Genomic DNA, 9,677 nt, shown 5'->3' with positions numbered 1-9,677 from the left:
AGAAGTACATGGACTAAGTGATTCCCACACATAAGTTAGCTAAGAATAAATAAGGATGACAAACAAGTACCACTAGAGAGGTTAGAGATTTACACAGCTGTCCCATGCTGCTGGCATTGAACTAAGTGGAGTCTGCTATAGAACAGAGGATTCAAGTGACCTCATCACTGTCTGATGGACTTTGCAAAGAAGAGGAGCAGCAGTATCAGATGGAACAAAGCCTTGTGCAGTTTGCCAAGGAGGTCACTCTGCTGAGACAGGCCACATGCCAAGCTGGGGGTGTCAGGAGACCAGCAGAACTGTGATGTCCCAAGACACGAGCATGTGAAGACCCTTGGGCTCTGGGAACAAACCACACAGGGACCATGTGCAGCTACAGATCTGAAACCACAAAAGTGATACCCTGTTTTCTCATTAGACTGTTAAAAGGTGACACATGAAGCTCAGCTGGTATTCTGATTGGTTGCCCTCATCTCTTCATAAAGAGTGAAGATTGCACCCTGATCGGTCCACATTACTGTTCTGAAAAAGGAGCCAGTCAACGGATGGTCCATCACCACTAAGTCAAAGAAGGCTGGTGCCTCCAGTAGTCACTTCTCACAGCTGCAAACACCTGGGCAGGAGGGGCGAGCGGGAGTGGCTAACAACAAAACCTTGGCATAGATAAGCGCCTCACTGACTCTTTCCCTTTGAGGTCCCTCACGGATGCCTGGCACTGTGATCCTGCCTAGACCTGAAAGGAAGTTCTGCCTATCTGGCCATTGGCCATGGGGAGCCTTCAGGCTGAGCAGAGAGTCTAACTGATGCCAGGCTGACTTGATGAGTAACAGACACTTTTATACACGTCTTTCTTCTTACCTAAATGGTGACTAGGTATCTGACGTAAGAGACTTAGGCATCCGTGTGAGGCATGCCTGCAGAGACTTGAGCTGTACCACTGTGTCCTGGAGTGTCCCTGACAGCCTGAGCCCCAGGGGCCAATGAATAAGTGGTTACGAATGAGGAGACTGGAACAGTCCCCCCATCAGCTCCACCTAGCACTCCAGGCAAAAGGCGACTGGAGTGACACCTGCCTGCCCTGAGCGACGGCAGCTGGGGCTCTTCCAAGATTGGTGATGTAGTTTCTTGGACAAGAGACAGAGGCGTGAGTGAATGCTGCTGGATTGTAAGCCCAAGGCTTTCCCATTGTTTAACAGATAATTAGGGTGCCAACTGAATTTATACTGAACTAGAGGGAGGTTTACCAGTCCCTTGGGCTAGCCCTGCTGGGATGTGCCAGAGCAATTAGAAGCAGCGCCGAATCACGATGGATATGTCTGTGCTTGGCCTTTATGCTGGTGTGTTTTGTCGGGGGAACAAGCTACCTCCCCCGGCATGGCCCATCAGAAGGCCAGGAACACCAGCAATTACTGTGGTCAGAGATCACAGGAACAGTTCTGGTCCTACAGCTCTGGGAACGTACCGTGCCACAACAGGGGCAGGCTGAGATTGGGAGGAGGGGCCATGGGTGCATGGCCAGGGAAGCCCGTCAGAACCCTGGTTGTCCTGCGGGTTGTATGAGGTATGCAGGCAGTGGAGTAAGGCTGGCCTGGCTGGGAACAGTGACTGTTTCCCTGCTACTTACAGACCAAGACACTGTGATGGGGAAAAGCTCAGCTGGCAAATGGATACAGGCCTGTCTGAAGGATCCCATGTCCCTTGGGAGAACCAGTCCCCGCTCTGGGTGGCAGCTCGTTGCAGAGAACCTGACTTTGCTTTGTTTGGATTTGATCTATTACTTCGTGAAAAGTGTTACCATCCCCTGTTAAACCATTAATTTATACTGTGCAAACTCTGCCATAACCCATCTTTGCTCAGCTCTCTGTAATTTCCCATTTATCTTTCAAACTGATGTGGATTAATAAAATGTATGCATGTATACAGATTCGCGTGTCTAATTTACTTTAAGCAACTTGAAATCCAGCAGATTCTGAGAAACCTGCTATGGTTAATTGGATCATTCATATTCCATAGCCAGCGTGCGTTTTACTCTGAATCCACCCGCATATCCTCTCTAAGGGGCAGACTCTCCGAGCCTTGCCTGTGGCAAGCAGCATACTGCTCTGCAAGTACTCCTGCGGCATCGGGACATGGCCCAACACCTAGCCAGGGCACTCTCTCTCAGCCACTAGCGGGCATGAGAGGAGGATAAAGAAAGAAATGAGAAAAGCTACTGTAGCCCCCTGTCCCCCAGCGAGTTTGAGGGTACAAACTCAGGAGGTGTTAATCGTAACTCTCCACACTGTTCAGACTTAACAGTTATATTATTTCCACTGGGTTCCTATCACACACAATTAAAGCACAGCTCCTTAAAGCAGTCATTAAACAGTGTACCACTCGGCGAGGATAATCACTAGATTCACCAGATGAGTCATACATAAGGTTTTTACAGGTCTTATCTCCCTTTTTGACCACGTCTGTGCAAAGGTTCCCCTTCATTTTGTTCCTCTTCAGACACAGCTTCAGACTCAGTACTGTATGCTCTCTTACAAGCTCCACAGTGGCCTCTTCTTTTAGTTGCTCTCACACGGGGGAACATGGATCCGGTGAATGTGGCATAGGGGACTCCTTGTCTGCAGTAGGGGGGGGTCCAAAAGTGCCGGGTGGAGTATCAAATAACTGTGTGGGATAAATGCTCTCTGACTTGGAATCAGGACTGGTCTCTTCAGCAGGAGCTGGTATAGTAGTTGCCTCTGGTACAGGGGCAGGCCCACTTTGCCAGCTACACGTTACCAGACTCGCTGACTCCTTAGAGAATCTAACGATCCGTCCATGGCTTGTAGGTTTCTGTGTAAAACCTGTACGCTCCAGTGACCATTTTCAGACTTCATGCAGTGAACCAGAATTCCTGGTAACTTCCACTCCACTGCACATGGATCTGGTTTCCACTTGCCAAGCAACTTGTGTTTCCCAGGTACTCCCAAATTTCTCAGGAGCATCCTAGCACCAGGTAGCATCTCACACTCTCGCACCCACAGGTCAGAATGGATCTTGTTTGGCTGGTTTCTCTTCACAGATGGTGGCCAATTTCCACACTGCATTGAGTTGATCCTTTAATTGAATTACGTGCTGTAAACAGGTCTTGTGACTTGCCCCATGTGACCAAAACAAAGGCCCACTGGCAATCTGGCCTCTCTCCCAAACTTGAGAGGGTAAGGGGAGAGCCATGTGGCTTCGCTGTGGGTGTATGCATGGACCAAATGTGCGATGTGATGACTCCACTGACACTTTTGCTGAGTCTCCAGACTGCTCAGCATGTTCAGTAGAGTTCTGTTAAACCTCTCCGGCTGTGGATCTCTTGAGGATGAAATGGGTCAGCACAGGACTTCTCTATATCAGTCACTAAAAGAAGTTCTTTAATTAATCTGCTCTCGAAGCTCTGGTCCTGGTCAGAAGGAATGCAGGTGCTGGGAAGTCCATAGTGATAAAAATATGCTACCATCAGACTTCAGCTACTGTTGCTGCTTTTTGGTTATTGGTTGGACATGGGCATATCCGTGCAATGATCGGGAACAACCAAGACGTTAGTCATGTCACTTCTATCAGACTCTGTTGTCAAGAAATTGATGCAGACTAGGTCCACTGCTCCTCTACGGGCCACACTTGCTGATTCCTTAGGTAATTCTTTTGCAGCTATATATCAAGCACAATTTGTACAACATTGCTCACATCACGAGCTAGATAGGGTTGCCAACTTTCTGATTACAGAAAACCAAATACCCTTGCCCTGCCCCTTACCCACCCTTCCTGAAGCTCTGCCCCTGCCCTGCCCCTTCTCTGAGACCCCACCCCCACTCACTCCATCTCCCCTCCCTCTGTCGCTCTCTCTCCCCCACCCTCGCTCACTCACTCATTTTCACTGGGATGGGGGAGGGGGTTGAGCTGTCGGAGAGGGAAGGGCTCCAAATGGGGGTGCGGGCTCTGGGGTGGGGCCATGGATGAGGGATTTGGAGTTGCAGGAGGGGGCTTCGGGCTGGGGCAGGAGGATGGGGTGTAGAGGAGGGGGAGTGCTCTGGCTGGGGGTATGGGCTCTGGGGTGAGGCCAGGATGAGGGGTTTGGAATGCAGAAGGGGCCTCCGGGCTGAGGCCAAGGGGTTTGGAGTGTGGAAGGAGGTGAGGGGTGCAGGCTCCGGGCAGCTTACCTCAGGTGGCTCTTGGGAAGTGGCCGGCATGTCCCTCCGGCTCCGCACACTGACCTCATCCGCAGGTGTTGCCCCCACAGCTCCCATTGGCCATGGTTCCTGGCCAATGGGAACTGCGGAGCTGGCACTCAGGGAGAGAGCAGCGCACAGAGCCTCCATGGCCACTCCATGCCTAGCGGCCACAGGATCATGCCAGCCGCTTCCGAGCACCGCATGGAGCCAGGGCAGGCAGGGATCCTGACTTAGCCCCACCATGCCACCAACTACACTTTTAATGGCCTGGTCAGAGGTCTGACTGGAGCTGCCAGGGTCCCTTTTTGACTAGGCGTTCCAGTTGAAAACCGGATGCCTGGCAACCCTAGAGCTAGATAAGGCCGATAGAATTGGTGTCTAACTAGGGCAGTACATTTGTCAATTCCCATGTCCCCTCTGCCATCGTGTAGGGACTTAAGCACAATTTAGTGATATTCCTTTGGCAACACAAACTGTCTCAAAATATGATCCAGTGGTCACAGATGGTTCAATACAAGTCTCCTTGTACTAGCAACTTGTCCACCCTCTTGAAGCATAAGTAAAACAACAGGATGAGTGGATTTTTTATGTAGGGAGGTGGCGGAATCTCCATCCTTAGAGGTTTTTAAGGCCCGGCTTGACAAAGCTCTGGCTGGGATGATTTAGTTGGGGTTGGTCCTGCTTTGAGCAGGGGATTGGACTAGATGACCTCCTCAGGTCTCTTCCAACCCTAATATTCTATGATTCTATGATTTCACCCAGCCAGGTGGTTTTCTTTGTATTTTAGCTACAACAGTGTCTTTCAGAGTAGGATCTGCCAATTGTGCTTTCTTGAGGTCTTCACAACTAAGCTGAGGCAGGGAGGTGCAGTGCAGGTTAGCAACACAACATGGATACCGCAGAAGCAGTCTTCAGGGGGAGCTCCCAGCATCTCTACCATGGGTGGCAGATATAATAGGCCAGGGGAGGCTAAGCCTCCCCAAACAGGATGTCTAGCCTGCCACTTGTGAGTGCAGCCGAAAAGGCAGCCTGGCCGTGGCCCTGCCCCCAAATCCACTCCGCGGCCCCATTCCTGCGTCCTGCTCTTCCCCTGTGGCCCTGCTCCTCTTCCTGTCCCCAATCTGCCCCTTCCCCAAGACAAAGGCTGACCACGCTTCTCCACTGCGGCCCCCAGGGGGAGGCAAAGAGGTGCAGGCAGTGGGCCCCTTGGGGGAGGGGGTGAAGAGGCACGAGCGGCGGGTAGGGGGGCCTCAGGGGAGGGGGCCGAGTGGGAGAAGGGCATGGGGTGGAATAGAGGTGGAGCATGGGTGGGGCTTCAGGGGGAGGAGGCTGAGCAGGGGCGGGCCTTGGGGAAGAGCAGGGGGTAGGGCCACAGTCCAGGCACCAGTGGCCCTTTCCCCTTCTAGGGAGCTTCCAGTGCTCAGGCCCAGCCTCCCAAAATGCGGGAGTCACACACCGCCCATGATCTCTACTACTCTGTCTATGCTGGCTGTAGTAAATCCAGTTTGGGTAGACAGCAATTTGCACAATACCCTCTCCTGGTGCTGATATTTCCAACCACGCGTCGCTAGGCCAGTCGGCCATGTGGAGAAAAAGCCAGAACATCGGCAGCAATATTGCTTTTCCTGGGCTGATGCTGAATGTGCAAGTCACATGCAGCTAGCACATCAGTGATGCCCAGCTGCATCCAGTTTGGCTGATTGCGTAACATATGTGAGCAGGTTGTTATCAGTTCTGATGGGACACTGCTCCAGATAGGTAATCATGAGATGTTTCTACCACAGCCGATTTCAATGCCAAGAACTGCAGCTCATGCACTGGGAAGTTCCTCTGAAGATGTTAGACTGAGGCTATTTCACTAGGAGGGTGGTGAAGCACTGGAATGCGTTACCTAGGAGGTGGTGGAATCTCCATCCTTAGAGGTTTTTAAGGCCCGGCTTGACAAAGCCCTGGCTGGGATGATTTAGTTGGGGTTGGTCCTGCTTTGAGCAGGGGATTGGACCTCCTCAGGACTCTTCCAACCCTAATCTTCTATGATTCTATGATACAGGATGATGGCCCCCAGGATGTTCCTGATGTACCCAGCACAGTACCCAGGCCAGCCAGACAGGCATACACATGCCACAAAGATGGTTTGTCTGAGCAGGCAAATGCTAGAACAGTAGCTTCCATGAGACTCTTGATCAAAACACTGTGCAGAAAGTGTGTACACACCTAGTGTCCCTCGCTCACCAAACGGCTCTCTGCCTTTGGGATTGGGCCTCTTGGTTCTCTCGAATGTACGTCTTCTCTGGGTATCTGGTGTCAGCTCATTCAAGGGACAAACGATAGTAGAATATCCCTTAACAAAGCGCCAGTAATACCAGCAGAATCCAAGGAAGCTGTGGTGGGGGAGGAGCCAGTGGCCGTGATGTGTGAGGAGCCAGTGGCTGGGGTATGGGAGGACCAGTGGCCATGGTGTGGGAGGAGCCAGTGGGTGTGGGATAGGTGGGAGACCCAGGGGAGACCTGGTCCCCCCACAGTCCCAGCCAGAGGAATTCTTCCTCCTCCAGCTGGCCGGTCTCCTAGCCTAGATTCAAAGCAAAAGGCAGTTTCCTCCCACCCCAAGATTAGGGTGACCAGGTGTCCGGTGAAAGTGAGCAAGTGAGCAAGGGTGGGGAAGAGTGAGCGGGAGCGGGGCCTCAGAGAAGGGGTGGGGAAGTCCGGGGCCTCCAGAAGGGAGGGGCAACGGATGGGGCAAAGGGTGTTCGGTTTTCTGCGATAGAAAGTTGGAAACCCTCCCCAGGATTCTTGCAGTTCAGTGGAACCCAGGGCAGCTTAGAGCTCGGGATGCTGTGGGGAAAGCTGTGCCAGGCTCCAGCTCCTCCTGCAGACACCCCCTTTAGTGGAGACACCAGACGCTCCTTGTAGGCACCAAACACCAGTCCCGCGCTGGGTTGGGGAGCAGCCAGCCACTGCCTGCTGGGAGAATGTCCTGGACCAGAACCTGGGGGAATCAGACAATTGCAGGGTAACGCAGCAGAGTCCACTTGACTGAGAGCTTCCCGTGCCCATGGTGTGGGAAGATGGAACTGGGATGAGCAGGCTGGAGTCAGGGGAGTGAGCGAGGGGGCTGCGGAGGAGTGACCAGGCTGGATGGGGAGCCAGTGGGTTGGTGCAGGGGAGCATACAGTCTGGGGGATTTGCCAGTGGGCTGAGAGGAGCAGACAGCCGGGGGGAGCTGCCTATGAACTGGAGCAGAGTAAATGCTCTAACTTTGAACACGTCTGGAAATAACAACTTTAAAAATGTATCATTCTGAAAACTAATTAAGCAGGGAGGCTGTGGCCGGCAGGGGAAGTAGCTTGTGAGTAACACGGCACTGGAAATGCTCTTGAGCTTTCCAAATTGGCAGGGAGTGCACTTCAATGTTTAACCCTACACATTCCCTGTGGGCTCTGGGCCTCACAGGGCTGTGCTGGACCCCCAGAGACTCCAGCTTCTCATGCCCCGACACTTTTTGCCCCACAGCTGCTGCTAGGGCTCGTCTCTTCCCGCACCATGGGTAGCAGGTGCTGTGGGCTAATCTCCACCCTCGCTCTCAATCTTGCTTCCCCCATGAGGGGCCCATGGCATGCCCTGCCCCACGGGCCTCCCGGGCACTAGGAGCACGGCATGCCCTGCCCCACAGGGCTCCCAGGCACTAGTAACATGGCACGCCCTCCCCGGGGGCCTGCTGTGTGGTAGGACCATTCCCTATGGCTGGGCCTTTGTGTATGCGTGCTCCCTGCCCAGAGTGCACCCACACATTGCTTCAGACCCCAGGGCACTGCAGGTCCAAACCTGCATCAATCAGTGCTGAGTGTGGCAGGAGGGCTGCGGAGTTCAGATCTCCTCACCTCACTTTGGGCCCCAGTCCTGGAGGGGAATCCAGTCCCAGGGTGCTGGATTGTGGCTGCTGCCACTGAGGGAAAGGCCAGGCCAGCTCAGGGCCACCCAGCTACCCCAGCAGACCTCGCCGTAGGGAAAGTTCCAGGAGCAGGTGGGGGGCTGGGGCCTTGCCCAGGAAGTCCAGGTTCATGGTTAGTCCTGGCTGAAGGCTCAGGGGAGGGACTGCTACTTGTTCTGACCCCATTCGCCCCATCCCGTTCGGGTGCCATGTCCGTTGCCCTGGACAGTGAATCTGGCAGCAGGCAGAGGAACCCCCTTGCCCAGCATGAGGGCCCAGCACTGCAATCTGCTGTGGGCATGACAGGGCTCACAGCCTTGTCACTGCATTGCCTGCTGTGCCAGCCCAGGCCACTGCTCCTAGCCCCACCAAGTCCCTGAGCAGCCCCTACCCGAGCTGCCCTGGGCATGGCAGGCAGACATGGCATTCACTGCACCCTCACTAGGGTGCAGGGCAGCGCTGGAATGGGCAGCACCCTCCCTGGTCCCCTTCTGGGATGCTAAACAGGAGGCTCTGCCCTCGTTCCTTGACCCACAACTCCCACCCTCCCTGCATGAGCTCCCCTCCATCCCAGCTAACGCTTCTGCCCTGCTCCCCACAGCACCCCCTGCTGGGATAGGCTGGGGCTGGAGTTGCTGGAAGCCCCCACCAGCTAATGCTTTGTCCTGCTCCCCACGGCACCCCCTGCTGGGATAGGCTGGGGCTGGAGTAGCCAGGAGCTCCCGCCCTGACCCAGTGCTCTGTCCTGCTCCCCATGGCGCCCCCTGGTGGGAGAAGCTGGGAGTGCAGGTGCTGGGCCTTGGCAGGTGGTTCCCACTTTGCAGCCGTTAGCATTCTCTCCCTGGCTACTTACCTGGCAGGGGAGATACCATGGTCACGAAGGTGGTTTTCTCAGGGTGAGACTCATCCATTGCACTGCGGGTGTGCTGACCCCTGCGATTTCCCCAAATGCGGGAAACTCGACTGCATAATTTGTAGAAGGGTGTGCGAGGCATGTGTACAATAGCACCCAGCGCTGTGGTGTTTGTTTGCAGGTTTGATCAGCCCCCTGGAACGAGCCTGGAGTGTCTGTCTCCACACAAAGAGTGGCAATGGGGAGATGAAGGCCTAGTTCATAAATATGCTCCCAGTTCATAAATATGTAAAAATAAAAGCCGTCACTCTGCCGAGCCCACCAGCACCACGAGTGACCTTTCCCAAACAATGTGCGCTGGAGGCACAGTCGCACGCCAGGCAGGCGTTGCCATGGCAAAGAAGGAGAGCAGAAAACACACTGCAATTAAAGAGGAAAAAAACCCAGCAGCCCCCATTGGGTGGCACGGCCCTGCGTGCTGTTTGCCGTGGGAGCCACTCGCTCGGCTTTATTAAAGTGCCCTTTTGCACAGTGTAAATGTCACCGGGATCTCACCTGCCTCATGCCGCCCACTGAGTTACTGTATCCCCTGGGGCGAAGCACAGGCTGGGCTGAGAGAGAGGGAACCAGCACTGGAGCCCCACACTTTCCCATGTGCACGTGTGTGCCCACACATGCATGGGCAGGCACACACGCATGCACA

At 54.2% G+C, this 9,677-nt stretch overlaps 1 non-coding gene across 1 annotated transcript; it reads left to right on the top strand.

Annotated features, from left to right (window-relative positions):
* Positions 1-8,966: 8,966 nt before the first annotated feature.
* Positions 8,967-9,131, top strand: LOC144269676 (U1 spliceosomal RNA). The gene has a single exon (XR_013346988.1). It is a non-coding gene; the product is annotated as a U1 spliceosomal RNA (small nuclear RNA).
* Positions 9,132-9,677: the final 546 nt, after the last annotated feature.

Source organism: Eretmochelys imbricata, chromosome 8 (genome assembly GCF_965152235.1).
Source record: "Eretmochelys imbricata isolate rEreImb1 chromosome 8, rEreImb1.hap1, whole genome shotgun sequence".
In the NCBI taxonomy this organism is placed as follows: Eukaryota; Metazoa; Chordata; order Testudines; family Cheloniidae; genus Eretmochelys; species Eretmochelys imbricata.
Note: the sequence above shows the minus strand (reverse complement) of the source record. Positions and strands in the feature narration are given on the sequence as shown.